This window comes from Halichoerus grypus, chromosome 5 (assembly GCF_964656455.1).
Source record: "Halichoerus grypus chromosome 5, mHalGry1.hap1.1, whole genome shotgun sequence".
Lineage (NCBI taxonomy): Eukaryota > Metazoa > Chordata > Mammalia > Carnivora > Phocidae > Halichoerus > Halichoerus grypus.
Window position 1 is genome coordinate 155,602,385 of NC_135716.1, and position 27,282 is coordinate 155,629,666.

Below are 27,282 nucleotides of genomic sequence, written 5' to 3' on the forward strand. Positions count from 1 at the left end.
AGTCCGAATCCCCCGGGGTGGGGTGGGATGTGGGACAGATGCAGGTCAGGCAGGCCACAAACACTCTCTGAATGCCAGCTGGGTACAGGCTTCCTCCCTGGGCTGCGGACTCAGGGGTCAGAGAACCAGTGCCCCTATCTATAATTCTTGTGTTGTAGAAGGCTCGCCAGACAATACACATGGAACAAGAAAGTGAAGAGGGCATGTCAGATGCTGATAGGCGCTATGGAGAAGACAGAAGCGCAAAGCGTGACAGAGGGACTGAGGGGGGCTGCTTTTGCTGGAGTGGTCAGGGAAGGCTTCTCTGAGGAGGTGACATTTGAGGAAGCCCTGAATGACGAGAAGGAGACAACTGTGTAGGAAGGGCAGGTATAAAGTCCCTGAGACAGAATAAGCTTCTTGTGTTTGAGGCAACATGAAAGCCATTGTGTGTGAGGGGTGGGGTGGGGTGGGGGTGGAGGGGAGGAGGGGAGGCAGGAGAGACAGACAAGGGCCAGATCCTATAGGCTCTTGGAGGCTTTGCTAAAGAGTTGGTATTGAGAAGCCCCTGGAAGGTTCTAAGTAGGGGAGGGACATAATCTTCTGTGTGGGGGATGGATTTTAGAGGGGCAAGAGTGGAAAAGTAGAGGGCGTGCAGTGCTATTGCAATAGTCCAGGCAAGATGGTGGTGGCATGGCTAGGGCTTTGGCGGTGGAAACGGAAATGGTTGTTGCACTTGGGGAGACTCTGGAATAGAGCCAGCAGGTTGGTGGAAAGGAAGAAAGCCAGGGTGACCCTTACGTGTGTCAGTCACATCTTACCACAGCTAAGTCCAAGGGACTGGTCATATTGTTTTGGGCCCTTGTGAATTTCCTTCAGGGGCCAACACTAGGAATACATGAGAATTGGCTGGGACCCAGTAACTGGGGTGTGTGGGAATCTGCTGCCAGGTTCACTGATCTGGGTTCTGAGGCTCATTCTGGCTTCGGGAAACAGAGAACATGCTCAGATCGTCTTGTTGATATCAGCATATCAGGATGGTGAGAAAGTCTCAGAAACCATCCTGGCAGCTGCCCCTTGCACCCCAAGGAGAACTGCAGTGTGTCCCTCACCATCTGGGGCCATCGGCGGCCCCCAAGGCCAGGGCATCTCTGGACACTGGTGACTTGTCGGTGGGCCTGACCCAGCTGCTGTCTTTGTTCTCCCAGAGCCACACTGGCCTCCACTCTGTGGATCTCACACGCCCAGCTCCCAGCAAGGAGACTTGGCTCAGATTGGCTGGTTCTCCCCAGGGCGTGTCTTCGGGGCAGAGGGCTCAGGGCAGGCCAGGCTCAGGCAGCCGGGGTCCTTGACGTCGCTCCTGAAGGTCATTGTCTTTGGCTTTTGCACCTATTCTTGACCTCGTCAGGGCTAGAAGATTGTGGAAGCTCAGGTACCAAGGGCTGGCTGTGGCCCCCGTGGACATGGCAAGTACCAGGGTTCGTGGACTCACTGGTTCAGGGACTGTCCTGCACACAAAAGTCATGTCCTCTAGAAAGACAAGTGTCAGATGGACAGGAAGCTGTCTCCTTGGAGCAGGGCAGTGGGGGTCTCAGCGAAGGGGTCCATGTCTCTGCAGAGAACGGAGCAGGGAGAAATTGGCTCTGGGTGGAATGAGAGGTTCTGAGAGAATCTAAGAATCTGATGGGGGTCCCTGCACAGCCACCCCACCCTGCCTGTTCTCAGTGGTTTCATGCTTCTCCGGTCCGTCTGTGAGGAGGGTTAAACGAGGGCGTGTGACGCAAGGCCCAGCCACAGGCCCAGAGGGAGCAGGGCCAGCTGGTGTCAGGAGGCCCTTCCAGCATCTTGGCCGTTCTCATTCTGTGACCGTGCCGGGGCTTCCTGGCTATGCTCTCACAGACAGGAGAGCAGACCCCGGGGAGGGGGGTCCTTTCTGCGGGGTGGGGGGTGCTCACAGTACCGCTCCCCTTTCCTGCTGTGGCCCCACTGGTCCACAAGGTGGAGGCTCCCATGCCGGAGGGAGGGTGGGGGTTGCTGGGCAGCGTCTCCGCTGGGGCAGCTGCCTCTGAGAGTTCATCAGGTCTTGGATTTGCCTCCATGGCCGGCTTGTGTTCAGGTGTTATCTGGATGAGCTGGACGCCACCAGCAGACGGGCTCGTGAAGGGGAAGCCCCCTTTCACTGTGGCCTCAGGTGAGGCACCGGGTCCGCCCTGATGCTCAGGCGAGGTTCTGGGGCACCGCTCTGCTCCTTCCTGGGCCGCAGGGTCCTGTCGCTCTGGCCGTTCGTGGTGATTACGAACAGGGGAGGCGGAGGGAGGGGCGCAGACTTGGGAGTCAGGTGGCCCTGCGTTCCTGCCTCACCTCTGCCGTTCGTACCTTTGTGCCCCTCTGAGTCGCATCTCCCGGCATCTAAGCTAGCTGTAATGCCATGTTCTCACTTCAGGTTCTGTCCTTCGTCGTCCTTTCTCGAAGCCACTGGGCCTCAAACAGAGCAGGTCGGTGGACGAAAGGCCTCACACGGCAGCCTCCCCGTGTGGCCCAGCATGGTGTGGGAAGCTGGCTGCTGGAGCTGTGTAGAGCAGTGTCAGGGCCCTCTGGAGACCCCGATGGACCCCAGCCTGAGAGCCGTCAGTCTTCTTAGTTTCTTTTTTTTCCTTCTTTTTGGAGAAGATCAACTAACTTTATTTATTTTTTATGTATTAAGGTTTTATTTTTAATTCCAGTGTAGTTAACATACAGTGTTCTATTAGTTTCAGGTATTCTAAGCATTTGCTCCTTTTAACACAGTCTGGACACAGGTTTTGGGGGCCCTGAAAATAGGACGCCCTTGACTTTGGTTCTCATTGCGGAACAGTTTATCTGAGCTGGATTATTGTTTCTGTGCTTTCTCCTGCCCTTGAAAGGACAAGCCTCAACTTGCATTTGTAGGATCCGTCCCCAGACCAGAGCCCACAGTTCAGGGCCCCCATTTATTCAAAGGAGGGGTTGGACTCCCAGTGTCCATGTGACAGGCGCAGAAGCAAAGTCTGGGTCCAGGCCTCTCAGCTGGAGGAATAACGGGAATAAAGGTTACAAACCAGACAGATCTTGGTTTGAATCCAGGCCCCAGCATTTATTGCTTGTGTGGTTTGGGGTGTGGTAGGTAATGCCTCAGTTTCCTTACCTGTAAAATGGGAAGCAGAGAATGTTTTGAAGATGAAAGTAAATCATATTTGAAGTGCTTGGCACTTGGATTGAACACTTAACTAATTCCCTACTGTGTGCTAAGCAATGCACTGGAGACCCCTCGAAGACCCTGACCCCTATCCTGGAAGGCCACAGACCAGTGGACAAGCAAATTCCTGCCCCCTCCCTTATGAGTTTTCTGATTTATGAGGTGCTTTCACACACACCCTTGTGATTTCATCACAATGACCATCCTAGGCAGTAGGTATAAAGGTGGGGTCATCTCCATATTATGGACAAAAACAACAAGTCCTGGAGAAGTGAGAAGGAACTTGGCTGTGGTTTCATCACCAGGGTTTGCCAGGGCTGGACCAGAGGCTGGTCTATGACTTTCAGCAGGAGGTCCTTCCTCTGTACCTTTGCCTCTCAAAGCCTGATCCACAGACCAGCAGCATCAGCAGCACTTGGACACATTAGAAATGTGGATCTCAGGCCCGATCCTGGACCTTCTGAATCAGAACCTGCATTTTAAGAAGATCGCTCAGGTGTGCACACAATTTCAAGAAACTTGGCTGTAGATCAGGCATATCACTTCTAGTTGAGGGTCAAATGATGACTTGTCTGCAAGCCGGGATTCCTATCTTTAAATAAGAGACTATAACTCTGTCGGGTGGCAGCATAGTGTGGTAGCTATATGGCAAAGCTTTGGACTTGGACCTTCCAACTCTGGCTCTACCACTTCTCAGCTCTTTGACTCCATGGTGCATTGTGTGATCTCTCCAAGTTTCCATCTCTACCACCCCAAGATGCATCGTAAGAGTACCTACCTCAAGACGACTTTTGTTTGCATTAAAAGTGGTAGCTGGTAAGAGGCAACATTCCTTAAGGGCTTGCTCCGTTCGGGCACCTGCTGTCCGTGCTTCATAGGAGCAGAGTCCCACTGGCCACTTGGGCAGCCTCAACCAGTGTTTGCTTTCATCATGACCTCGTAGGACTGGAGAAAGAGACTTAACACACTTCACAGTATTTATGGAAAGAGGAGAATGGTTATTTCATAGTGCCCTAAGGCTTTGATGACTCCCCCACGTTAAACATACCCCGAGATACAAAGTTTTTCTAGCATTCACATAATCATGAACTTGGCCTCTGAATGCTCAGGACTCATCAGATACTGCAAAATGCTCTGAGAATGCTGTTTCCAGCTCAAAAATTCTCTGATACCCATGTGGTTGATAGGGTAATTCTGAGCTGCCTAACCATGTAAAATGATAGCATGCTAGAGATGTCAGAACCCCTATTGATCACCACACCCGACCACCTCATTCTGCAGATGAGAAAAGTGAGCCTCAGAAAGGTCCAGGGACTTGCCTGAGGTCACACAGATGGTTAATAGAAGAAACAGAGCAAGATGAGGGCTCCCTACCCTCAGCCCAGTGCTTTTCCCTTAAGAATATTTCTTAAGGGCTTGCATCGTGCAGGGTGATGCTTAGGAGCTGGGCATATAGGCGGTGAGCAGCATAGCAGGTCTCTGTTCCCTGGAGCTTACATCCTGGTGGGAGAAGGGGGAAAGAACAGTGAGAAAGCAAAGAATGAGACAATTTCAGATGTTGATAACTGCACAGAAGGAGGTCCAATGGGGTAACATGCTAGCAATTGATTTGGACAGGGAGGCGTTAAGACTGTCAGAGAAGTCCTCTCTGAGATGCATTTGAGATGAGCTATGACTAAAGCGAGGAGTGAGCTGTGCAGGTATGGGGATAAGAAACTTCCAGGAAGAGGCAACCTGTTCCCTCCTGGTGGTTCTTAATCCTGGTACAAACTGTCATAGGTCAGGTTCCTCCAGGTGTCCCCTGGAGTGGAGACCTGTGTGCAAGGGGCTTACTGGGGAGCGAGGGGAGTGGGTTGGGCAGAGGGAAAGATGGACTGTGGTGCGTTTGCAACAGGGCTCAGTTCTATAGGGTTTTGGAGCTGAGATGGCTCTTCAGAGTCGTCCCGCATGCGCTCCATGCAACTAATCACTCATTGATACCGGCTGCTTTTAGGGAGCATGTGTGGCTCCTTTTGGTGATGCAGTTTGGGTAATGCAGTGCCCTTTGTTGAAAGCAGTGCCAGAGAGGGATTCAATTGTGAGCCAGCAACATTCCCAGCAGCTGGGACAATGAGTGCCTCATTCTGGGCAGCACCATAGCATCGACCACAGCCTGTCACTAGGACACCAAAGAATTTTCACTGGTAGGACTGTACCACTGAGGGAAGTAGGACGTCTTTATCTTGATTTATTTTTGCATTGTCTGAATATTCCTTTATTTATCACATTCATTGTTGATGTTTACTGTCTTCCAACTAATGGGCCAAAGGGGTAGTAATGGGTTGGGTACATTTCCCATCCTAGACTTTACAGGCCTTTGGGTGGAGAGAGAAAAGTCGACAAGGGAGACAGTTAAGTATCTCCTTGTAGCTCTTCAGCTCAATCAGTGAATTGCACAAAAATATATCTTCTGTAATAGACACTGTAGTCACTTAAACATTCAAATCCATCAATGAGAGCTTTACGTAATGTGTCACATCTGAATAAGTTCATCCTTATTTAATGGACAGAGGTCATGGGATCTCATAAGCCCATTTGGTTAGCTTCGTTTGGGAAGAGGAAGGAGGGAAGGGAGAGATAAATTGCCCTGTACAGCTGAAAAATAACAAATATAGCAAATATTTGCCGAGTCCCTTACGTTGTGCAGGTACTACTCGAGCTCTACATAATGAATTGGCTCTCTCGGTCCTCCCAACTTCTCTGTAAGACGCATATTATTGTCATTTCATTTTACAGATGAGGAAATTGCAAGAAATTTAAGAATTCTTGAGTCATTTTTTAAAAAGTAGGAATGTAGAGGCAGCATTTAAAAAAAGAAGCTAATTAATAAATCTAAAATTATGTGGACCCCTCAAATTTCATTCTGACCTTTGTTGAATGTATATGAATATATTTCATAGTTTCTATCAATCCAGATGTGCTAGATTGCATTGTCCCTTTGTAGTTTTATGACATGTCAGGATCACATTTTTCACCTTAATGCTGCATCTATGAGGATCGTTTTGGAAAGCAACAGGAAAAATGGCTTCCTGTGCTCAGAGGTTTCTGTTTGGATTGGCCTGTGGCCACTGATCTGGACTTCTCTCCAGGCCATTTTCAGGACCTGGGACAAGCAGCAGGGTTAGAGTAGAAACAGAGAAGGAAAGCCTTTGGATGAAAGTCCATGGAACCATTTGAGAATGAGAAAACACTGTGTCAATGTGATATTTTTGCTCTGTCATTATCATTTGGATTTCTGTAATTATGTATCAGGTCTGACTCCAATTTCTTTACATAAAAGCCAAGACTGGTATTTCCAGTAAGCATGATCTGTTTGAGTGGATGGTGTTCCCATTTAATAAGGCTTCACCTCTATTCATGGTGTAATGTGGGGATCACAAAAATGGATATGACATGGTCAGATAGGTCAAATGAAGAGCCCATGCAGGATTGGGAAGGGGTGGCCCCCAGAGAGCCTGGGGGTTCAATGGAGGGCATGGGCCAAGCCAGCTCCAGCTGAGCCCTGCCCGTGGCAGTGTTGCACAGTGTTAGCCAGAAATACACGTCTTTAATGTAAAATCTTCTGATTCTTAGCCAACTAATTCAGAATTTTACAAAAGACTGTGTAGGCCAGAGAAAACATATCCACAGACTAGATTGAAGGGCTGCACTAGATGCAAGCTGTGGCACAGTGGGAGAGATTCTGAGTGGGTAATTAGGAGGCCGACCAGGTCACAGGATGCAGGTGGAGAGAGAAGCAGGGACCCTGATGCGGGACTCGATCCCAGGACCCTGGGATCATGACCTGAGCTGAAGGCAGATACTTAACCAACTGAGCCACCCAGGGGTCCCAAGTCATGTATTCTTGATCAGCTTCAAGTTCTTCAACTATACAATGAATCTCTTGCAAACTTACAAAATTCACAATGTTCATGTAGGCACCTACCACTACCGGAGTAGGATACCCACTCCATGCGTTTATGGTCCTGGTGATTCCACCAATGTTTATCAGTGCTTCTTCACTTGGTGGCACATTCGAGTCCCCTGGGAAGCAAAAATATCCCCACCAGGCTGCATCTCAGACTTCTCACACCAGAGTCTCTGAGAGTGAGATCTGAGCCTGTATTTTGTTTTCAGTCTTCCCAGTTGGTTCCAACGCTGGCCAAGGTGGAGACCCATGGCCTTAAGGTATCTCTCAGAAATGTCTTCAGAGAGACATTTGGTCCATTCCTAGAGTTCGCCAGGGAAGGTCATTCTTCATCATTTAAGGAGGGGTCACACTTTGGAAATAGTTGAAAAGCGAAAGTTCATCAAATCAAATCAGCAATGCCATTTGGATTGTTTCAAAAAGTGAGTTAGGTTCTCTTCTAAATAAGGAGATTAACCCCATGGTGTGGTTAGGAATTGGCTTTGACAAAGGCAACTCCTTCCAAAGACTGTCGTGAGCAAGTGTGGTGGTGCAGTAGTCAGGGGCATCAGGGAGTCTTGAAGTCCAGCGGAGATGCTGCCGATGACCCCCCAGTCATGACCTTCAGAGGACCCTCTGAGCTCCAAAACATGCCAGCTGCCTTTACCAGAGTACAGAGTGCACTTGAAAGAATTAAAATCATAATTTCTTATAATGCACAGCCGGTGCGAGGTCTGGATGTAGACAAATTTCGTGATGTAGAAAGAACTTTATGAAAAGGGAATCAGTGATCTCATTGTGTGGACAGCATGAGTTTTGGGTAGGGATTTCCCCCTCTGCATTCACCCACCCCCTTCCCATTATTTTTCACCAGCTTTATAGCCCCTTTGTCTCTCCAGGCCTGAGCAGTCTTGCCAGGCGGTTGGGATGTGCCAGATCCACCTGTTGGTAAGGGCTGCCCATTTCCCCCCCTGCTCCTCCAGTTAACACAACTGCCACGAGGGCACAAATAGCCCAATAGTGCTTCCAAGACACAGGGATTGGCCAGGTGATGGTGGTTGAGGAAATTCTGAGTCTGGAAAATGCTACTCATGAGGTTCACTTCTTATTTTGTTTTATTTTAGTCAGAACATGACATGAGATCTACCCTTTTTTATTTTTTTATTTTTTATTATTTTTTTAAGATTTTATTTATTTTTTTTAAAGCACTACTAACTTTTTAAAAAATCCTTACTATTTTTGTTTTCATTTTATTTATTTTTATTTTTTTATTTATTTTTAAAGATTTTATTTATTTATTTGAGAGAGAGAGCACATGAGAGGGGGGAGGGTCAGAGGGAGAAGCAGACTCCCCTCCAAGCAGGGAGCCCAATGTGGGACTCGATCCAGGGACTCCAGGATCACGACCCGAGCTGAAGGCAGTCGCCCAACCAACTGAGCCACCCAGGCGCCCTTATTTATTTATTTGACAGAGAGAAACACAGCGAGAGAAGGAACACAAGCAGGGGGAGTGGGAGAGGGAGAAGCCGGCTTCCCGCGGAGCAGGGAGCCCGATGCAGGGCTCGATCCCAGGACCCTGGGATCATGACCTGAGCGGAAGGCACACGCTTAACGACTGAGCCACCCAGGCGCCCCAAGAGATCTACCCTTTTTTAAAAAATTTACTTATTTGAGAGAGAGAGAGAGAGCATGAGCAGGAGGGGCAGAGGGAGAGAGAATATCTAGCAGACTCCACACTGAGCACGGAGCCCTATATGGGGCTCAGTCTCACAACCCTGAGATCACAACCTGAGCCGAAACCAAGAGTTGGATGCTGAACCAAGGTGCCCTGAGATCTATCCTTTTAACAAAATGTTCAGTGTACAATATGTATTGTTAACTATAGGCAAGATGCATCGTAGATCTCTGGGCTTTTTCATCTTCCTTAACTGAAGATTTATGCCCATTGAACAGCAACTCCCCATTTCCTCTCCTCCCACTCAGCACCTGGAAACCACCATTCTTTGATCATGAATTTCTTTGACTCTGTGACTTTGACTATTTCAGATACGTCATATAGTGGAATCATGTAGTAATTGCCCTTCCGTGACTGTTTATTTCCCTTAGCAGAGTATTTTCAAGGTTCATCCATGTTGTTGCATTTGGCAAGATTTCCCTTTTTTTACAGTTGAATAATAGTCCATTGTATGTACATACCAGATTTTCTTTATCTGTTCATCTATTGAGGGACACTTAAGTTGTTACCACATCTTGGCTATTAGGAATAATACTGTAGCAAGCACAGGGTGCTAATGTCTCTTCAAGGTCCACTTTTCAGTTCTTTTGGGTAAATACCCAGAAGTGGGATTACTGGATCATATAGTAGTTGTATTTTTAATTTTTGGAGGGACTTGCATGCTTGGTGGCTGCACCGATTTACAACCCTACCAACAGTGTACAAGGGTTCCAGTTTCACATGGGTCACTTTTAAGTGTTCTGCTGATTTCCTCCTCAGTCTTCTGATGACAGTCTCTGTGGGGGAGACCCAGGGCCACTGGCTAGAAGTCTCTGTCCTTTGTGAATGCAGCCACTGGGTCAGGCACTGCTTGAGGGGCTGTGCATGTGTCTCTTCAGTCAGTTCATTCATGCCACCATATTTATGGAGAGAGTACCTGGTGCCCGTCCTTGTCGCATGACTTCTTGCATTTGGGAAACTTACATTCTTGTGAGGGAAGACAAGCAATAAAGAAACAAGTTAATGTATAATTTTTCAGATGGTTAGGAGTCCTGTGGAGACAAAGGCAAGGAGGGAGGACGGTCAGTTTCCTCAACCACCCTCGGAGGTTTGACATCGTACCCATTTTATGTGATGGAACTGAGGCTCTGGGGGGGGGGGGTTAAGTAACTTTCCAAGGTTCTGCAGCTCTTGAGTGATGAGTCCAGGCTCAAACTCAGGGCTGCCTGACTCCGTGCGAAGGACTTATGGCCAGGTGGTCAGGCCCAGGGTGGGGACTGGAGTGTAGAGGTGACAAGGCGGTCTCATGTCCTCAGGTAGTGTTCAGCCTGGCATGAGAGAAGGACAAGCAGAGGGGAATCCAGCTAACTCAAGAATGCGATCGCTCCACTGGGGTTTGCACAGGGAGCCGGGCATCATCCCAGGAGTCCCTGTACTGCCTGGGGATCCCAGAGGGGATCCCAGGTGACCTTGGGGGAGTTTGCTGGTTGAGCAAGCATAGGAAGGGCTTTTAAGGCTGAGGAAGTAGCCCCCTTGCAAAGGTGGGGAGACCAGAGTCATGGCTTGTTGGGAAACTAGAAGTAAAATCACAGATGCTTTTCAGAGGTGTTCTTTGATGCCAGTGTTTGAAGAAGCCAAAGAGCTGTCCTAGGGGTCCTGGGCCTGTGCCTCCCCTGCCAGCCTTCTCCCTCTTTCCCTCCTGTCCCTCCCCCTCCACCACCTCTGTCTCCCTAACTGTCCCCTCCACTCTCTCCCAATAAGCCTTTAGAAAAAGCAGGTCCTGCTGAAATGACCCAGCGAATTAGAATCAATAGGGTGTAAGTGTAGCCTTGAAAAGTGCCATCCTCGTGTTCTGCACTGTGACTCGGCTCTACAGGGATAATGTAATTACTGGAGTGTTTCAGGTATTTATTAATGATCTAGAGCAGTGGCCTCCAATCACTCGGGTCTCTTCTCAAAACACAGCCCAGTGTTAACCCAGAGATGGAAAGAGCTGCTCTGGTTGGAATGGGTGGGGGTGGGGTGGGGAGTGCAGGCCTGGCTGGCCCATGGCTCACTGTCCCCGGCCCGCCTTTCGCCAGCAGCGCCCCGGGTGTCTTACCCCGGAATGATGTAGAAGTCAGCTCATCTAGAAGGAGGCATGAGAGGAGCAGTAGTTTGCAGGTGACTTGGCAAAGCTGACAAATAGCCGCGGGGGTGGGGGATCACAAAGTCAGCCAACAGGGTGAGGGGTGGAAACTGGTGCAGGAACAAAAATGAGGTGTTCTGAGGTTTTCGGGGTTGCCAGTGGAGACATTGAGCAGCACACTCCTGGTGACTAAGGGAAGAAGCGGACGTAGTGTGGGTTTGTGGCGCGACCAGAAGGCACCTCTCCCTCCGTCCAGGCTCGGGTCCCTTGACTGTTTCGGGAAGAATTCCCTGATCTTTATGTCAGTGGTGCCCAGAGCTTTGGGGCAGCCGGGTCACCGCCTTCTCTCCGGGCCACGTGCAGTGGGGGCAGGGAATTGCGTCAGGAAGAGGAAAGAGCTGGGGCCTTGGAGCAGACAGATGTGGGTTCCGTGTCACCTGGGGAAGAAACCACACCGCTCCGAGCTTCACTTTCTCCAGTTGTGCTGCGGAGGTCCCAAGTTCTCCCCTGAAGAAGGAACCGGGTGATGTGGCCTCCTGATGCCAAGGGCGCGGAGGCCCGGAGTCACCGGTGGTCAAGACTACCGCCTGAACAGATTGCAGAGTCACTGCCGCTTCTTCCCATTAAAGTAATATGTGTTCATTGTAGAATATTTGCAAAAGACACGTAAATATATAGAGGAAAAGGAAATAACCCATTATCCCCCACCTGGTGACTTTAACGCTTTCATGTATCTGATGTAACATACATTAAATTAATATCCTGTTAATGTTTTGATGTATTTCCTTCGTCTTTTTTCTATGTGTATATACATATATTCTTAGAAATGGTTTTTACTCTATATGTAATTTTGTATTCTTTTATTTTTCTCCTAGCCTCTCATGAACATTTTCTTATTTAATAATTGACAATTATTTTGAAAACCTGATTATTAGTGGCTGCATGATATTCTATCATTTGGATCCCCCATAACTTACATATTCATTTCCCCAATGATCATTTAAGATGTTCCTAGTTTTTGCTAGTCTTAATTATAATGAATAATATCGATTAGCAGTGTTGCAGTGAACATCCCTCTACATACTCTTTGGGCCCATCTCTGATTATTTGATTGGGTTAAATTTCCGGGAATATGGTACTGGATCCAAGAGAATATAAGGCTCCTGATATTTCTTGCTAAACAGAAAGGTTGCATCAGTTTACACCCCTGAGCTGGGTTTTGAAGGAGGGATGATGTCTGAGGTTACATTTCCTCTCCTGTGAAATGTAGATAGTAGTTTGAACTTGACAGTTTTCTTAGTGCTGGATGGGGTTGTGTACATGAAGAGTAAAGCCCCTGACCTCATGTCTGGTGCCCTTCTTCCTTTATTTTCTCTATTGTTCAGCCTAATTGTTTTATGCAATACACCACATTGTCATCACCTTGGGCACCTCACACCCATGCACACATATTTAAAACCCTGAATTACTGCCACTACCAGTCCCAGCCCACGCACCCTGTTTAGAATCTTCCAGCTCCTAGAATATGCCTCCATCCTTCACACAGCCTCTCCCAGCAGCAGGACAGTTCTCGGCCCCTTGCCTCTGTGACAGCGACATGGGGAAGCAACTGTGGGAGAGAGAAATAAACCTTTTACAAAATGTTGATTAACAAGTGATAAAATATGCAGAGAGCTCACAGATACTGGAAAAGAAAGGGGGCGGCCCCACTTGTGAGAGAGGAGACCTCAAGTAAGTCCCATACTGGCACAGGGCGGGTAACGGCATAACCCAGCAGGGCAGCCATGTCTGATTGTACAGGTCACGCACTGCACAATTTTGGGTGCATCGTTCATAGGATGGCTCATCACTCAGGGCTGCAGGAAGGTGGAGCTGCTTATGGGACCAAGGGTCTCTGGAGGTCAAGGTCAAAAGTAGTGAGGAGTATATGAGTTCTTGCATATAAAGAACATTTAGAGCAGGGCTTGGAATCAGTGATCACTGATAAATGTTAACATTGATTCTTATTCATGTGAGTTAATGTTCCTCGTGTTCGTGGGAAGGACTAGCTTGTCACAAACAACATAGACCAGACACCAAAAATATCTTTCTAGTTGCATAGGCCTGACGTGAAGATAAAGCTAGATTGGTATAAACGTGCTCTGAACACTGAAAAGTCCTGTGCAGATTAAATCTGTTACTTGAGTCCACAAACCAGCTTCTTGGCTTCTGTTGCCTCCTTTGAAATAGCAAGTAACCAGACTTTTATGTGCCATGAGAGAAATAAATGGATTTTTAAAATATTTTGTCTCAGTGCTTTTGAGCTACTAGCAGGAGTTTGCTGGTGTCCTAGCGCCCTTGTGGAATGACCAGGGCCTAGAAACAGAGCTGTGTGTACTCCCAGGGACACCAGAAGGACAGACAAAAGCTGCTGTCTCCCCACCCACCTACACACTGGGTGTGAATTGCGTTTCTTTGTTGCCCTCCGCAAGGGCTGGGGAGGAATGTGCAGTTGAGGCAGAATCCCTCTTCTGTCCGTCCTCCCAGGGTCACCACTCTGGGGTGGCTGGTGCCTACGGAGAGGGTACAGTGAGGTAGAGGGCAGGGCCAGGAGCAACCAGCCAGCGGCTGGGAGGAAGTCCGGGATGCTGCCTCCTCTCTGAAACTGCAAGTCACAAGGAAAGGTAGCAGAAGTCTCCCAGTGTCAAATGTGGAGCCTGGGCCTTGTAGCCGGCCCGGCTGAGTTCCAACCTGTCACTCACTGGGTGACCGTGGTCGAGTTACTCGAACCACGACCGGTTAGGGTTTCAACATATGAATGTGGGGAGACACAGTTCAGTCCTTAGGATTGGGGAGAGTGGAACTGTACAAAATCATCCAAAGGAAGTAAAAATAGCAAAGAATAGGACAAGAATGCTTAAACTAGGGACAGGTCTTAGCCACTTCCTACAGATGTTAGCGGGTCTCTTCCAGATTCAGAGCAAAGTAGACCAAATGGCAGGAAAATGTTTGGGGTGGAGGGAGAGCTCCTTCTCTAGGTAAAGATGCGTTGTGTGAGGAAAAGAGAGTGTAGGACATTTTGAGAAGCCACACTGATAACTCCCAGTCTGGAGACTGCAGGGGTATGGTTGGACTGGGAAAAATGCAGAACAGCCTTCTTGGAGCTCCTCCCCTCCCTCTCCTGGTAAGTACTAGCATCCGAGGATGGAGGCCTGACAAACTGCTAACCACTCAGCTCTTCTTTCTTTGTCTCCATGAAAAGGATGGGGCACAGTCTCTTGGGAATTAGCATGGAATATGAGCAGAACAAAGAAGGACAGTGGTAGTTCTTCTAGATGGCTGTCAACAATTCCTCCCATCCCTCTATACACCCACTGCTCTGCCCACCCAGGAGTGGGTCCCTTGAATCTGACTGGTCCTATTACTTGTGACTTGCTTTGCTCAATACAATGTGGTGAAAGTGACTCCGGTGAGCTCCAACCCTAGACTTTTGGAGTCCTGGCAGCTTCCCAACTGCAATATAAAGAAATCCAGGCAATCTTGCTGGAGAGAGAAGCTGTGGAGAATGAAAGACCACATGAAGAGAGAGAGAGAGGCCACATGGAGGAGAACCAAGGTGCCCAGCCAACAGACTGACTGAGGCCATCTCGGGCCCTTCATCCCCAGTCAAGCTGCTCAGTCACTGAGCCCTACACAGATCCCTGACCCACAGAACTGGGAGCGGTATTTGAAGGCTGGGTGGTTATTTGAAGGCACTCCATTTTGGAATCACTTGTTAGGCAGCAATAGGTAGATGAAGGAGGACTTTCCCATCAAAATGGCGTGTGTACTTAAAGCCAGCTCTTCACAGAGGCCAGAGGTATACCTGATCCAAGGAAATGCTCCAGTCTGGAACTAGGAACAAAGTTAAAGTGAGTGAGTGAGTGAGTGCCCAGAGACAGTGGCGTCTGTCCAGAGATTGTCCAAGGCCCAGCCCCACCCTCCTCTCCATCTTGCTCAGGCAACCAAAGGACTGAGCAAATCACGGACACTCATCTCTCTAGTTCCTGTTCTAAGGAGAGTAATCAAACAGTGCCAGGAAATTGGGAAGTGGAGCCTAGGGAAAATCTACCCATATCATTTGGGGAATAACAGGGCCAGATAGAACTGAGATGAATCAAAGACAAGGAACCAGGGGAAAAAATGAGACCTAGGCAAAAATTCTGCTTCCTCTTCTTTGCCTTCTCCAAAAAGAAGAAATGGAACATGGCAGGAAAAAAAAAAGACGAAGGAAGAGCTCATTTTGGAAGAACATTTACTCCAATATACAGAAAATGATTGTCTTAGCCAATTGCTTTTGTAGTATAAAAGAAATCACGAGAAAATGGACTTTATGAAACAAGAGGAAAAATAAGAGACAGTAAACAGTGAGATGAATAAGGAACTGGCACAATTAAGGCAGGAAATTGATGATAATAGTATCATTGCAGAACTTGGAGTGCTTTGGAAATAGCAAGGAGTAGAACCATCACTGCAAGAAATTAGTGACATGGCGTGGCAAAATTACATAATATACAGAAGGAAAGGGCAAAGGGCAAAGTGTGTGAACAAAATTAATAGTTATAGAGAAGAGACAAAATACGAAGTACTATAGTTTGTGATTTTCATGTAGACGATGGAACAAATGAAAGAGAAAAATTATTAAAACACGTTATAGGAAAATGTATCTGAAATTAAAAAATCATCAGTTTGCAGAAAGGGCTCACCAATAGGGAATGAGAAGTTCAATTCCATTCAACAGACTTTTATTGAGCCCTAATTTTATTTTCAGGCGCTGTGCTAGGGACCAGGGATACCAAGAAAAACAATTTGGAAATACAGCCTGTCTTCATGAGAGCCACAATTACTGGAGAAGACTGATATTAAGCACATAATTATGATAACCACTGAGTGTTATTATGGGAAATGAAAAGTATGCTCTGGGAACCCATTGTGGGGAGGGATTTGGGGGCCACTGGCAACACCTCCAGGTCAGGGGACATTTTATCTCCCTGCCCTCATAACAACCCTCTTGCCCCTTTGCAGTTAATCTCTGTTCTTGCCCCCAGCCCCAGGCAACCACTAATCTACTTTCTGCCTCTATAAATTTACCTTTTCTGGATATTTTATTTAAATGGGTCCATACAATCTGTGGTCTCATGTCTGAATTCTTTTACTTAGCATAATGTTTTTGGGTCATCTTCATTCTTGAAGAATGTTTTCACTCAATATAGAGTTCAGGGTTTATTTATTTATTTTTTCTTTCAGCACTTTCAGGATGTTGTTCCACTGTACTCTGGCTGCCATTACATTTTTTTCTAATGAGCGGTTACTTGAAATTTGATGCTCTGTATGTGATGTGTCATTGTTCTTTGGCTGTTTTCAAGATTTTCTATCTTTGGTTTCCAGCAGTTGTTCTGTGAGGTATCTAGGCATAGTTTTCCACATATCTTATCTGCCTGAAGTTCACTGAGATTCCTGAATCTAGAATTTATGTCCTTTACAAAATTTGGGGAAATTTCAGCCATGATTTCTTCAGATATTTTTTTCTACCCCCGTTTTCTCTCTCCTATCCTTCCTGGACTCCCAACTGTGTATGCTAAATCTTTTTGTATTGTCCTTCTATTCCTGAGTCTCTGTTCATTCTTAAAAATCTTCTTTCTCAGGGCACCTGGGGTGGCTCAGTTGGTTGAGAGTCCAACTCTTTTCGGTTGAATGTTTCAGCTCAGGTCATGATCTCAGGGTCCTGGGATCGAGCCCCTCATTGGGCTCCACGCTCAGTGCAGAGTCTGCTTGAGATTCTCTCTCTCTCCCTTTGGCCCCTCACCCCCTTTGTCCTTCTTTTTTCTCTCTGTTCTTGAGATTGGATAATTTCTGTTGATCTATCTTTGAGTTCATGGTCTCTTTCTTCTGTCATCTCCATTATGCTTTCAAACTTGTCTGGTGAATTTTTATTACCAATATTGTATTTTATAATTTTAGAATTTCCTTTTGGTTTTTCTTTTATAATTCATATTTCTCTGGTGATGTTTCCTGTCTTTATATTCATTTTTAGTATATTTTCTTTTACATTACTAAGTGTAGTAATGACAGCTGCTTTAAAATTCTTGTCTGCTAAGTTTAATATCTGGGTTATCTTGGTGTCGATCTCTGTTGATTGTCTTTTTTCTTGAAAATAGATCATCTTTTCCTTTCTTCATATATCAAGCAATTTTGGACGACTATGTGAAGAATCCTGGACATTGCAAATGGTTTGTGGTAGAGACTCTGGATTCTTATATATTCTTCCAAAGAGCCTGTTGATTTGGTTTGTCTGCTCACTTATTTTAGCAGGCAATTAATTTGGATCCAATCAGGATCCAAGCTTGAAAACTCAGTCTCTTGGGTAACAATTTAAAAGTCAATCTATTTCTTTGTCCTTACCAAGGCTTCTCAGAGTCTAATCTGCACATGCATGGCTAATGGATCCAGAGATTTGGGTGGAAATCTTAATTTGGGATTACATTTCTGGATCCCTCTTTCCTGGGATTCCCCAATCACTTCCTTTTATTGCCAGTATAGGAGTTTAGCCACCCCCAAGGTGGTATGGACTGCCATTAGTCTAAAAGCTGCAAAAGTGTGAAACTTACCCCATGCCAGTGTCGACTTCCCTCCAGACTCTGCCTATTCTGGGTTTTCACTCTCCAATGCCTTTGGGTCATTGCTTGTTGTTGTTTTGAATATATAATTGCTATCGGAAGGAGGGTCAGTCCAGTAGGGACTTACTCAGCTATACCAGAAGCTCAGTTAATGCTTTTACATCTGGGTATATTTACTGATTTTAAAAATCAGTAGATGGGTTAAGCATCTGATAGGACATGGAAGAAAAATGTATTAGGAAACTAGAAGGTGGAACCCAGGAAATGACCACATTATCAAAATGTAGCACAGAGAGATGAAAGTATAAAAAATATGAAAGAGAGAAGAAAGTCCTAAGGATGTCTAAGAAGAATTCCAAAAGGAAAGATTAGCGAGAGTGGAGAAGAAGCAATAAACAAATGAATAATGTCGAGAACTTTTAGTAACTGAAGACATAAATCTGTAGCTAAAGGAATCGCAATGATCTCCAAGCAGGATAAATGAAACTAACACTATCCTATGCATATTGTGGTGGAACTGCAGAATACCAATGACAAAAAGAGATTGCAAAATAACTGGAGAAGAACACATCATCTACAAAAGAAAAATGATTTGATTTAGATACCATAACAACAATGGGAGCCCCACCCCACCACTCCCATGGAATTATACTTCAATTTCTGAGAGAAAAGAACTAGTGTAGATTATTATACCTTGTTAACCAATCATTCAAGGATAGGATAAAATAAGACATACTACAGAATAAACTTTGGGAAGATAGAAGTTGAGCCCAGTGGGAGGAAGAGAGAATAACGTTGGGCACAGAAACTGGTAAACATGTGAATATGTAGAAATAAGCATTCACTTTTTAAAACAACAATAATCACTAATTTGAGGGTATAAAAGCCAGCTGGGACTAAAATATTGAATAATAATAATTTTAAGGTGAAAAGTTTTTGAGGACATTTAAACATTCTAAAGTTCTGTGAGATTCAGCAGAAGAATAGAGCTAACTTCAGACTGTGTGCATTTCAAAATTTTAAGTGTAGACCACAAAGGGAAGCATTAGGATGTATAACTAAAACAGGATGTTAAATGGAAGTTTTGACAGAGGCACCAAGAGGTAATTATACGCTACTTTCAAAATGAGGTGCTAGATCAAAATGCAGAATTTCCAAAGGAAATATTTGACCATGACTCTGTTTTCTTCCATGACTCTGAGATGCATCAGCAATATCCAGTATGTTAAAAGGGATCCGGGTGAGGATTATGAAGAAAGGATTTTGTGGGGAGGACTTTGGGAGAGTCACTGAAGTCTGGTCCCCTCAGGATGGAGACGTGAGGTGCCTAACCTCTCAGTTCACCCTAAGCGTGACCGGTGCTGGGGTGGGTGGGGGGAAACTCTTCAACTGGACTGCTCAGGGAGCCTGATTTTGTCTCCAGCATCTCCTTTGATGTTTGGCATAGGACTGAGATGCTGAAGTGGCCTTTGGCAGGGAAGAGAGAGCACAGGATTGCACTTGGGAAGTGCCCACGTTCCCACTGCAGCAGGGCAAAGAATACATGACTGGTTTCCATGGACAAGATGTGGATCATGCAGACAGAGTCACATGGGAGCCTTAATATTTTAGACTTGCCTGGGAAGACAGGGTGATTCTCTGTGATATGGACCTCTGGAGGACTGGGGCTAAAGAGTAGGGCAGCTAGAGGGATGGGATGCAGTCTCCACCTTAGGGGACTTGCAGCTAGGAGAGTCCACTGGGGAACTCTCTGAGGCTAGAATCAACTGTAACATCTGCTTGGCCCAGAGAACGCAAAGCTGGTAGGATTAGCCAGTAGCCTAGTAAGAACTTTACTGCCCTTGCTTCTCCTCTCCTCTATAATCCAACCCCTCTGAAGAGCCTGGAGCCCTGCTCAATAAACTAGGGACAAAAGGATGAAAAGGAAAAAGAAGCTCACCATACCTCCCCTCCCTCGCCCCAAGTTCTACCTGCCACAGGCCCTAGCTAGGGAGGGGAGACACCACCTGCAGCCTGTCTCTTTGGGGACAGAAGATGTCTTACCTTGAAACGAAGAGTCAAGTGTTCGTTCATGTAATAAAGATGTATTGAGTGCATGTTTTGTGCCAGGCATTGCTCCACGCTGGGGATTTAGCAGTGAACAGAATACATAAGAATGTCTTACTTTGTGGAGCTAACATTTTAATGGATTAATATCTAGAACTAGATGTTTTTAAATTGATATGTTGTGTCTCAAGGGACCACAGGACTGTCTGTTACCCAAAAAAGAGTAGAAAACTGAGGGGATAAGTAAATATAAAATAAATATTTAAAACATTTGAATTTTAATAGATGGTTATTTGCCAGACAAATACTAACAAAAGAAAGCTGACATAACTATATTATCATCGGAGAACAGCCCGTTAACAAGAAACATTAAGGATTTTAAAAAGGATTCGTTAAGCTGTAACACTTTGGAACTAGTTTTTACCTAATAACATAACTCCAAAATACATAAAGCAAAAATTGGCAAAATGACAAGGAGAAATGGACAGATCTATCATTATAAAGGGAGAAACCTAACTCTCTCTACAACTGACAAAAAATTATTAAAGAGACAGAATATTTTAATAGCACAATTAACAAGCTTAATCTAAAGCATAAATTGGCAAATTATGAGCCATGGGCCATTTCTAGGCTGCAGCCTCTTCCTGTAAGTAAAGTTTTATTGGAACACAGACATATTAATTTATTTAGTATCGTCTATGGCTGCTTTCTTCCTACAAAGGCAGCACTGAATGAAGAGCTATGGCAGACGGTGCCTGTGAAGTTGCAAACATTTCCCATCTGGCCTTTATAGACCATTTGTTGACCGCTGATCTAAAGCATTTATGCAAAGCCCTGCCTCTAACAATCACATGAACATTTGTAAAAATTGATAATGTAGCAAATCTCAAGTAATAAAAGTAACTAATATCATAACTATCTCTAACCACAGAAAGAAAAACATCTTGTATATTTCTGAACACAAAGCGATTAAATCAGAAAATAGTAATTGAAAGATAACCAACCAATCCACCCATAAGATAGATATTAGAAAAAAAATCTTAATAATTACTGACTCAGAGAAGAAATCTTAATGGCTAGAACAACTCCAAGAGGAAAGTGTAGAGCTGCAAATACTTACACTGGAAAATAAGAATCCAAGTCAGAAGTAAGAAAAAGAACCAAAGAGTAAACTCAAAGAAAGTAGAAGAAAGGAAATGCTAAAGACTGAATTAATGAAATAGGAAATAAACAACCAATAGAAAAGACCAACTAATCTGGAAAACAGAAGATACAGAGAATCACTTGGTAAGACAGACCAAGAAAAAAAAGAAAAAGACAAAGGGAACAAATAAACATTATTGACAATGAAACTGCTTTGTGGTTAAATGGCAGAGGGCTGGAAAGAGCCAGGTGATGGGCACAATGTATTCTTTTTATTAGTCTGTGTACATTTCTGTATGTTTGAAAGATCGCCTCACACACATACACATGCACATGCAATAAAATGTGCAAACAAACAAAAAAGAGCATGGGCTCTGGATTCAAACTGCCTGAGCTTTAGGACCAGTTTTATAATTTATTAGTGAGTGCCTCGGGGCAAGTTACTTAAATTCTCCCTGTGCTTCTGTTCCCTGTCAGTAAAATGGAAATAAATAATAAGAGCATCCGGCTCATTGGGTCCACACTCACTCCTTCACCAGACACTGGGATTTCAGGCCAAGGTTTCATTGACAATGATATTTAAAACTCTTTCTCCAGACTTAAGCTTGCCCCAGAATCATATAACACATGTCCATCATTTTTAGACAGGAATATTTAAACTACCCTGGAGACCTTGGGAAACTCATTGGGTGCTCTAAACGCCACCATGGGATAGTCAGGGAAAGGTATAGAAGGAGGGGTGGGGCTGGAAATGTAAAAGGAAAATAACCAATATTTATTAGCTCCCCATAGTGCATCAGCTAGTGCATTAGATGTGAACACCTATTTCCTCCTATGAAATGTAATAAGCATGTTATCTACCACTGACTGTTTTCATTCAGTGTTAAATGTCAAGATATCTCCATGCTGTGGTACATCTTGTTCATGGCTTCTAACGAATGTATGGTATTCAGTGGTGTACCAAATCTGGCTGTTACTTCCCCTCAGCCTTTCCCCTAGTCTCAGGCACTAACATTGCCTTCCATCCCTGGTCACAAGAAATGATACTTAAGATTTTATTCATAAATGATGCCTTACAGAACCCTGTGAACATCTCTCTGGGATTTATAGCTGGGGATAAACTTTCTGGGTCACAAAGAAGATAAATGTTTGTTTAAACTAAGTCCTGCCAGGTTGTTTTCCAGAATGGCTGCACCTGTTTGCACTCCTTCCAGCAGGGCATGATGATTCCCATTTCCCTATATACTTACCAACACAGGATTATCAGTATTTACAAATAAGAGTTTAATAGTATCTCACTGCATTTATTTTGACATTTTTCTTGCTAATAAGCTTGGAGGTCTCTTAAAGCACTGTTATCCATTTGGATTTCCCTTTCTGTGAATTTCCCCTTGAGTCTCGTATGCTTTGCCATTTTTCTATTGAATTTCCTGTCCTTTTTCTAATTGGTTCTCAGGAGTTCCTGTATATTCTAAGAATTTACCTTGTGTAGAATTTAGACATCCTAGATATCTTCTGCTGGGCTCCACGTGTCTAACTTCGCTAAAGTATCCTTTCTCAGATGGGTGAGCTGGCCTACAGTCTCTCAGCTGAAGAGGGCCAAGTCAGGTTTGGAACCCAGGTCGGTCTCCCTCCAGAGTCCATGCTTTCCAAAGCCCTCTCCCCCACACTGCTTTCTCTGAAGAGGGCAGGTTTACACTTGGCCACCAAGGCAGCATTTGGATATTTAGAGAGGAAGGTGGTAGTGCATCCCAGAATGCCACGAATGCTGCAGATGCCCTGTTGATGTTTAAAAGATGAGGTTGCATGGTTTTAAAAAGGTCCTTCTGCAGCTGCTGGGAGCTCTTCATTTTCTTTGCCTACCTTAGCATGACCAGCACTTTCCCAGTTGTAATTATCAAGTACTAAGCATATGTCTAAATGTAGCCTCAAACCACAGGTCCTCTCAGTGATCTAGGATCACACTGACAAGCCAAACTGAACGTGCAAAGCTTCCCCACACTCCTCGTGTCCCCCGCGCAGCCTCACATCCCAGCAAGCTGTGCCCTCCTTTCCCCAGCGACCCACATGTGGAACCTTAGGTAATTCACCTCTGACTCACTTCTGCCCTGTTTTCTCCAAATTCTGCCCCCTCCCTGCCCATCCTTGCCTCCCCACTGTACTGAGCTTCTTTATTCTTCTGATCCAGCCTCCTCTCTCCAGCATCACTTCCTCCATGGTCCCTTTCATGTCTCCATCGCCTCTCTCCTGACCTCCTAGTATATGGGTATTCCTCACGGCTCTAATGTGGTCTGCAACCTGGACGTGGGTCTCAGCTTTGCCATTCACCAGAAATCCTTTCCTGGCCAGCAGCAGATTCATCAACAAGCATTCCACAAATGTCTGCTCTGTGTTAAGTGCTGTGATGGGCACCAGCCGTTTGACAGCAGATGACATAATCCTTGGCCTCAGTTTGCTCACAGTTTGGAGGGAGTGGACATAATAAGCCATCGGATACATACAGTGTGGTAAGTGTGATGATTAATTTGGCCTGAAAGGAGCTGGAGATGGTCAGGGCAGACGTGTTGGAGGAGCTGGCTCTTGAGCCAAAGGCTGGGGATGAACTTTCCAGATGGGCAGTGCTGGCGGAGGGCAACAGCACCTCAAGATGAAGTAAGTTCGAATTGTTGGGAATTCAGCCTTCGGGCGCCTGGGTGGCTCAGTTGGTGAAGTGTCTGCCTTCGGCTCAGGTCATGATCCCAGGGTCCTGGGATGGAGCCCCGCAGGGGGCTCCCTGCTCAGTGGGGAGCCTGCTTCTCCCTCTGCTTCTGCCCCTCCCTTCTGCTCATGTTCTCTCTCTGGCTCTCTCTCTCTCAAATAAATAAATAAAATCTTAAAAAAAGGAATTCAGCTTTCTTTTTTTTTTTTTAAAGATTTTATTTATTTATTTGAGAGAGAGAGAGAGTGAGAGAGAGAGAACACGAGAGGGGGGAGGGTCAGAGGGAGAAGCAGGTTCCCCGCTGAGCAGGGAGCCCGATGCGGGGCTCGATCCTGGGACTCAAGGATCATGACCTGAGCCGAAGGCAGTCGCTTAAGCAACTGAGCCACCCAGGCGCCCCGGAATTCAGCTTTCTATCCCATCTTTCTCATGGGGCTATGAGAACTACATGTGAAAACACATATTGTGAATTGCCAACAGGTGCTGTAAAGATGGATGCTAGTAGTGGATTAAAAATTGCCTTCTGGATTTGTTCTGAAATAAGAGAAATACTGGGCTTCCTGTCTCACTAGGTTCGAGTGGTCTACTCCTGGGACTCCTGTCTTCCATGTACCCACCCCAGTTGCACATGAGGAAAGCGCTGCATAAGACTATGCTTTCTGCTAAATGTTGGGATTCATCTTTCCTTCTTGTTATCTCTATCCAAGCTTTACGTGGGAGCTCCTGAGAGGTTGGAGTGGAGAAAGACTCAGGATTGTGGAATCAGGTTGACCTCAGTTCAAACGCTGGGTCTGCCACTTTCTACTCACAAATTCTGGCCCTGCCTCTGAGATCACCTTGGTTAGTCTGGGGTGCTTCATGGCTCTTGGGTACTCCACTCCAGGAACTGACAGGTGCCTAGTTACATCAACAGTGTGTGGGTTTTAGTGGTTTAATTCTGCAGGCAGTTTGAGTCCTAAGTTCTGGGGGCACGTTCTCCATGTAACCCAAATAAAATCCAAACCTTTCTTCTTGGCCTGGGAGGTCTTGTGTGAATCAGCCTATCTCATCTGCTGCTTTCATGGAGCTCTCGAAGTCCCGTTAACACTGGCCAAGATCATTGCCACCTCAGGGCCTTTGCATCTACTGTTTTTTCTGCCTGATTTTCACATGGCTGGCTTCTTCTCACTGGTCAGGGGTCAGTTCACATGTTGTCTCTTGGTGCTCCAACAGGTAGTCACCTGTTCTATTTTCTTTATAACACTTATTACCTGAAATTATCTTATTTATTTACTTGTTTGCCGTTTGTCTCCTCTGATAAAATGTAAGTTCTGTCTTAACAGGGGCCTGATCTGTCGTGATCACTGTTGTATCTCCAAGCCCCACAACAGAGCTGTGTATACAATATACACTCAATAAATGTGTTAGGCAGTGGGCAATTGAATAAATGGATTTACTGAAAGAAGAAGCAATTGTCCATTTAAAGGAGGGAAACTAACTTCTTTGGTTCCTATAAATCCCTGTGGAATTTAAACATAAATATTTGTGGGACTAAAACATATTAATGCATAATAAAGCTTTTGGTTGAGAGCACCGTGGAGAGTGATCACAAGTGACTAATAATTACAAGATTAGCATGCTGTGGGAGGCACTGGAGATTGAGCCTAGCATATTTTAGGCCAACTCTTGATTCTGAAATAGAGTTTGAAAAAGTTTCCACCCAGGTTATATAAGCTCCATGGCTTTAATGCAGGGTGGGGGGGAGACACAGGCCTTGGAGAAGCAAGGTCTGTGTTCAGGTTCTGGTTCTGCATCCTCTTGGCTATATGACTTTGGGCATCTCTCTTGACTTTTTTGGGCCTATGTTTCCTCATCTGTGAAATGGAAGAGTACCAACTGCCCTAATAGCTATGAGGACTAACTGAGGTGTTGGCCCTGGTACACGTGAGGCAAACACTGGCATGACACAGGATGGGGAGGGAGTGGGGATGGCCATCCCGTGACCCTGCTGCTCTCCAGGCGGCTCCAGCCCTGGCAGTGTGAGCTCAGAGGTCATGCCAGATAAATGTCTGCTGAGTGCTGGCTGAGGGACACACACTTTTCTCCGACCTCTGTGGTCAGAAGCTAGCTTTCCACAAGCCTCACAGACATGACGTACTGGGGCTTGAATTTCATCCATGGCCAAAAAAAGTCCTTGTCTTCTTGGCTCTTACTATTCAGTGTCTTCTGGTGATTTCCTTCAGGCAGCAGAACTAACAGCACCCAAGGTCAAGAATGTCAAGTTTCTTTCTTGGAGGACGGGCTGTGCAGGGGTCAGCCGGGGGCTGCTGTGGGGAGCTGCAGGAAGGCATCCCTTAAGTGGGGAAGCCCAGGCCACCATGCTGAATGGTGGGGGAAGAACCTACTACCTCCGTTGTGAAGTGTGCTGAGTCTGTGAGACACAGACTGTCAGGGGCCTTTCCATATGTGCCTTTTGTGGGAAGGACTGGCTAGGAAGGGCCCAGCATTCAGACCCCACTGCTCTGACCTGGAATTAAAGGAAAGGTGTTATGTGTTCTGCTGTGGGGTTCCTCAGATCTATTTTTACAATCTCTCGTGTGTTAGAATTACTTATTGAGCAATTGAGCATCATACACTGGATCAGAGGGCACTTAATGATTTCGGGTAGCCCTTCCTATTTGATGGCTCCGTGACTCTAAGTCTTTTACTTTTGGACTAAAAGATATATTCCCTCTGGCCAGTGGCAGAGAGATTTCCACAGCAGTTTCTACTCACTGTGGTCCCGGGGAGAGAAAGAGCTAGGAAGACACAACCGGAAGACAGCATGTGGTCTCATAGTCTCTCAGGCTCCCTTATGCCGCTGGGTCTTACCCAGTGTGTTTGGGAGGAAGAACAGCTGGTGATAATTGCTTGGCAGATGTGTGTGTCACTGTTTGGGGACTGTCAGGCCAGTGCTGCCTCTGGGTCACCGGAAAGACATGCTGTGTTTGACGGTAGTGGTGCTGTCTGCTGGGGGAGGCTGCAGGACAAGTGGAAGGAGGGCTAGGTGGGGGTCTGGATGACTGGAGAGACCCCTTCTGTTATGGCCACGGAATCTGGGATCGCAAAGTCCTCATGTCTACAACAAAGGCATTGCACCGGGACCTGGAGACAGACTCCTGCTTGCTCTAAGAGCCTCTGAGGCCCAATGAGCACAGACTCATGGGGCATGGCTAGGTTTACCAGGTCCAGAAAACTGCTGTGCTCTGAGCAAGGTGGAGTGGACCCCTGGCCCATCCTGACAGGCAGCATCGTCACTGCTCTGTCTCATCTGTCTCAGAGAGGGGGTGCTTCTCATTGTACAGATGGAGAAAATGAGTAGTGGGGTTCTCAGCCCAGGCAGGGGTCCGCCTTCTCTGGGCCCAGGAGCGTCAGGTCCTCCCAGCAGTCTTGGTATTTGCTAGTATCCCTTCCCTGGACAAACTTGTCGCTGTCCCTTGTAAAATGGTGTGTGCATTGGGGAGCACAATACAGATGTGACCCAGCTATTGCAGAGGGGATGCTCGAAAGCTGCTGAGCAGTCTCTAGAATTCAGACACTTCCCCAGCTGGCCTGATCCTCTATTTATTCCAAATCCATGGCATCCTGTTAGACATCTGTGCATTTCAAGCCGAGATAGAGTTGTATGCGTGTGTTTCTTGTGTTTGTGCGTGTGAAGAAAGACAAGGACTGACTCTGGCTCCCCCTGGAGGACAGCTCGCTGTGATCAGGCAGGCTCGCGTACCCGGGTGGCTGCGTGCCACTGTGTCTGGCTCAAGGCAGCAGCTTGTTTAATGACCAGG

The 27,282-nt window shown here is 46.2% G+C and overlaps 1 protein-coding gene across 12 annotated transcripts in view; it reads left to right on the forward strand.

Annotated features, from left to right (window-relative positions):
* The window catches only part of HIVEP3 (HIVEP zinc finger 3), a 448,346-nt gene that overhangs the window by 165,337 nt on the left and 255,727 nt on the right, over positions 1-27,282 (forward strand). The gene's annotated exons all lie outside the window — the stretch shown is intronic.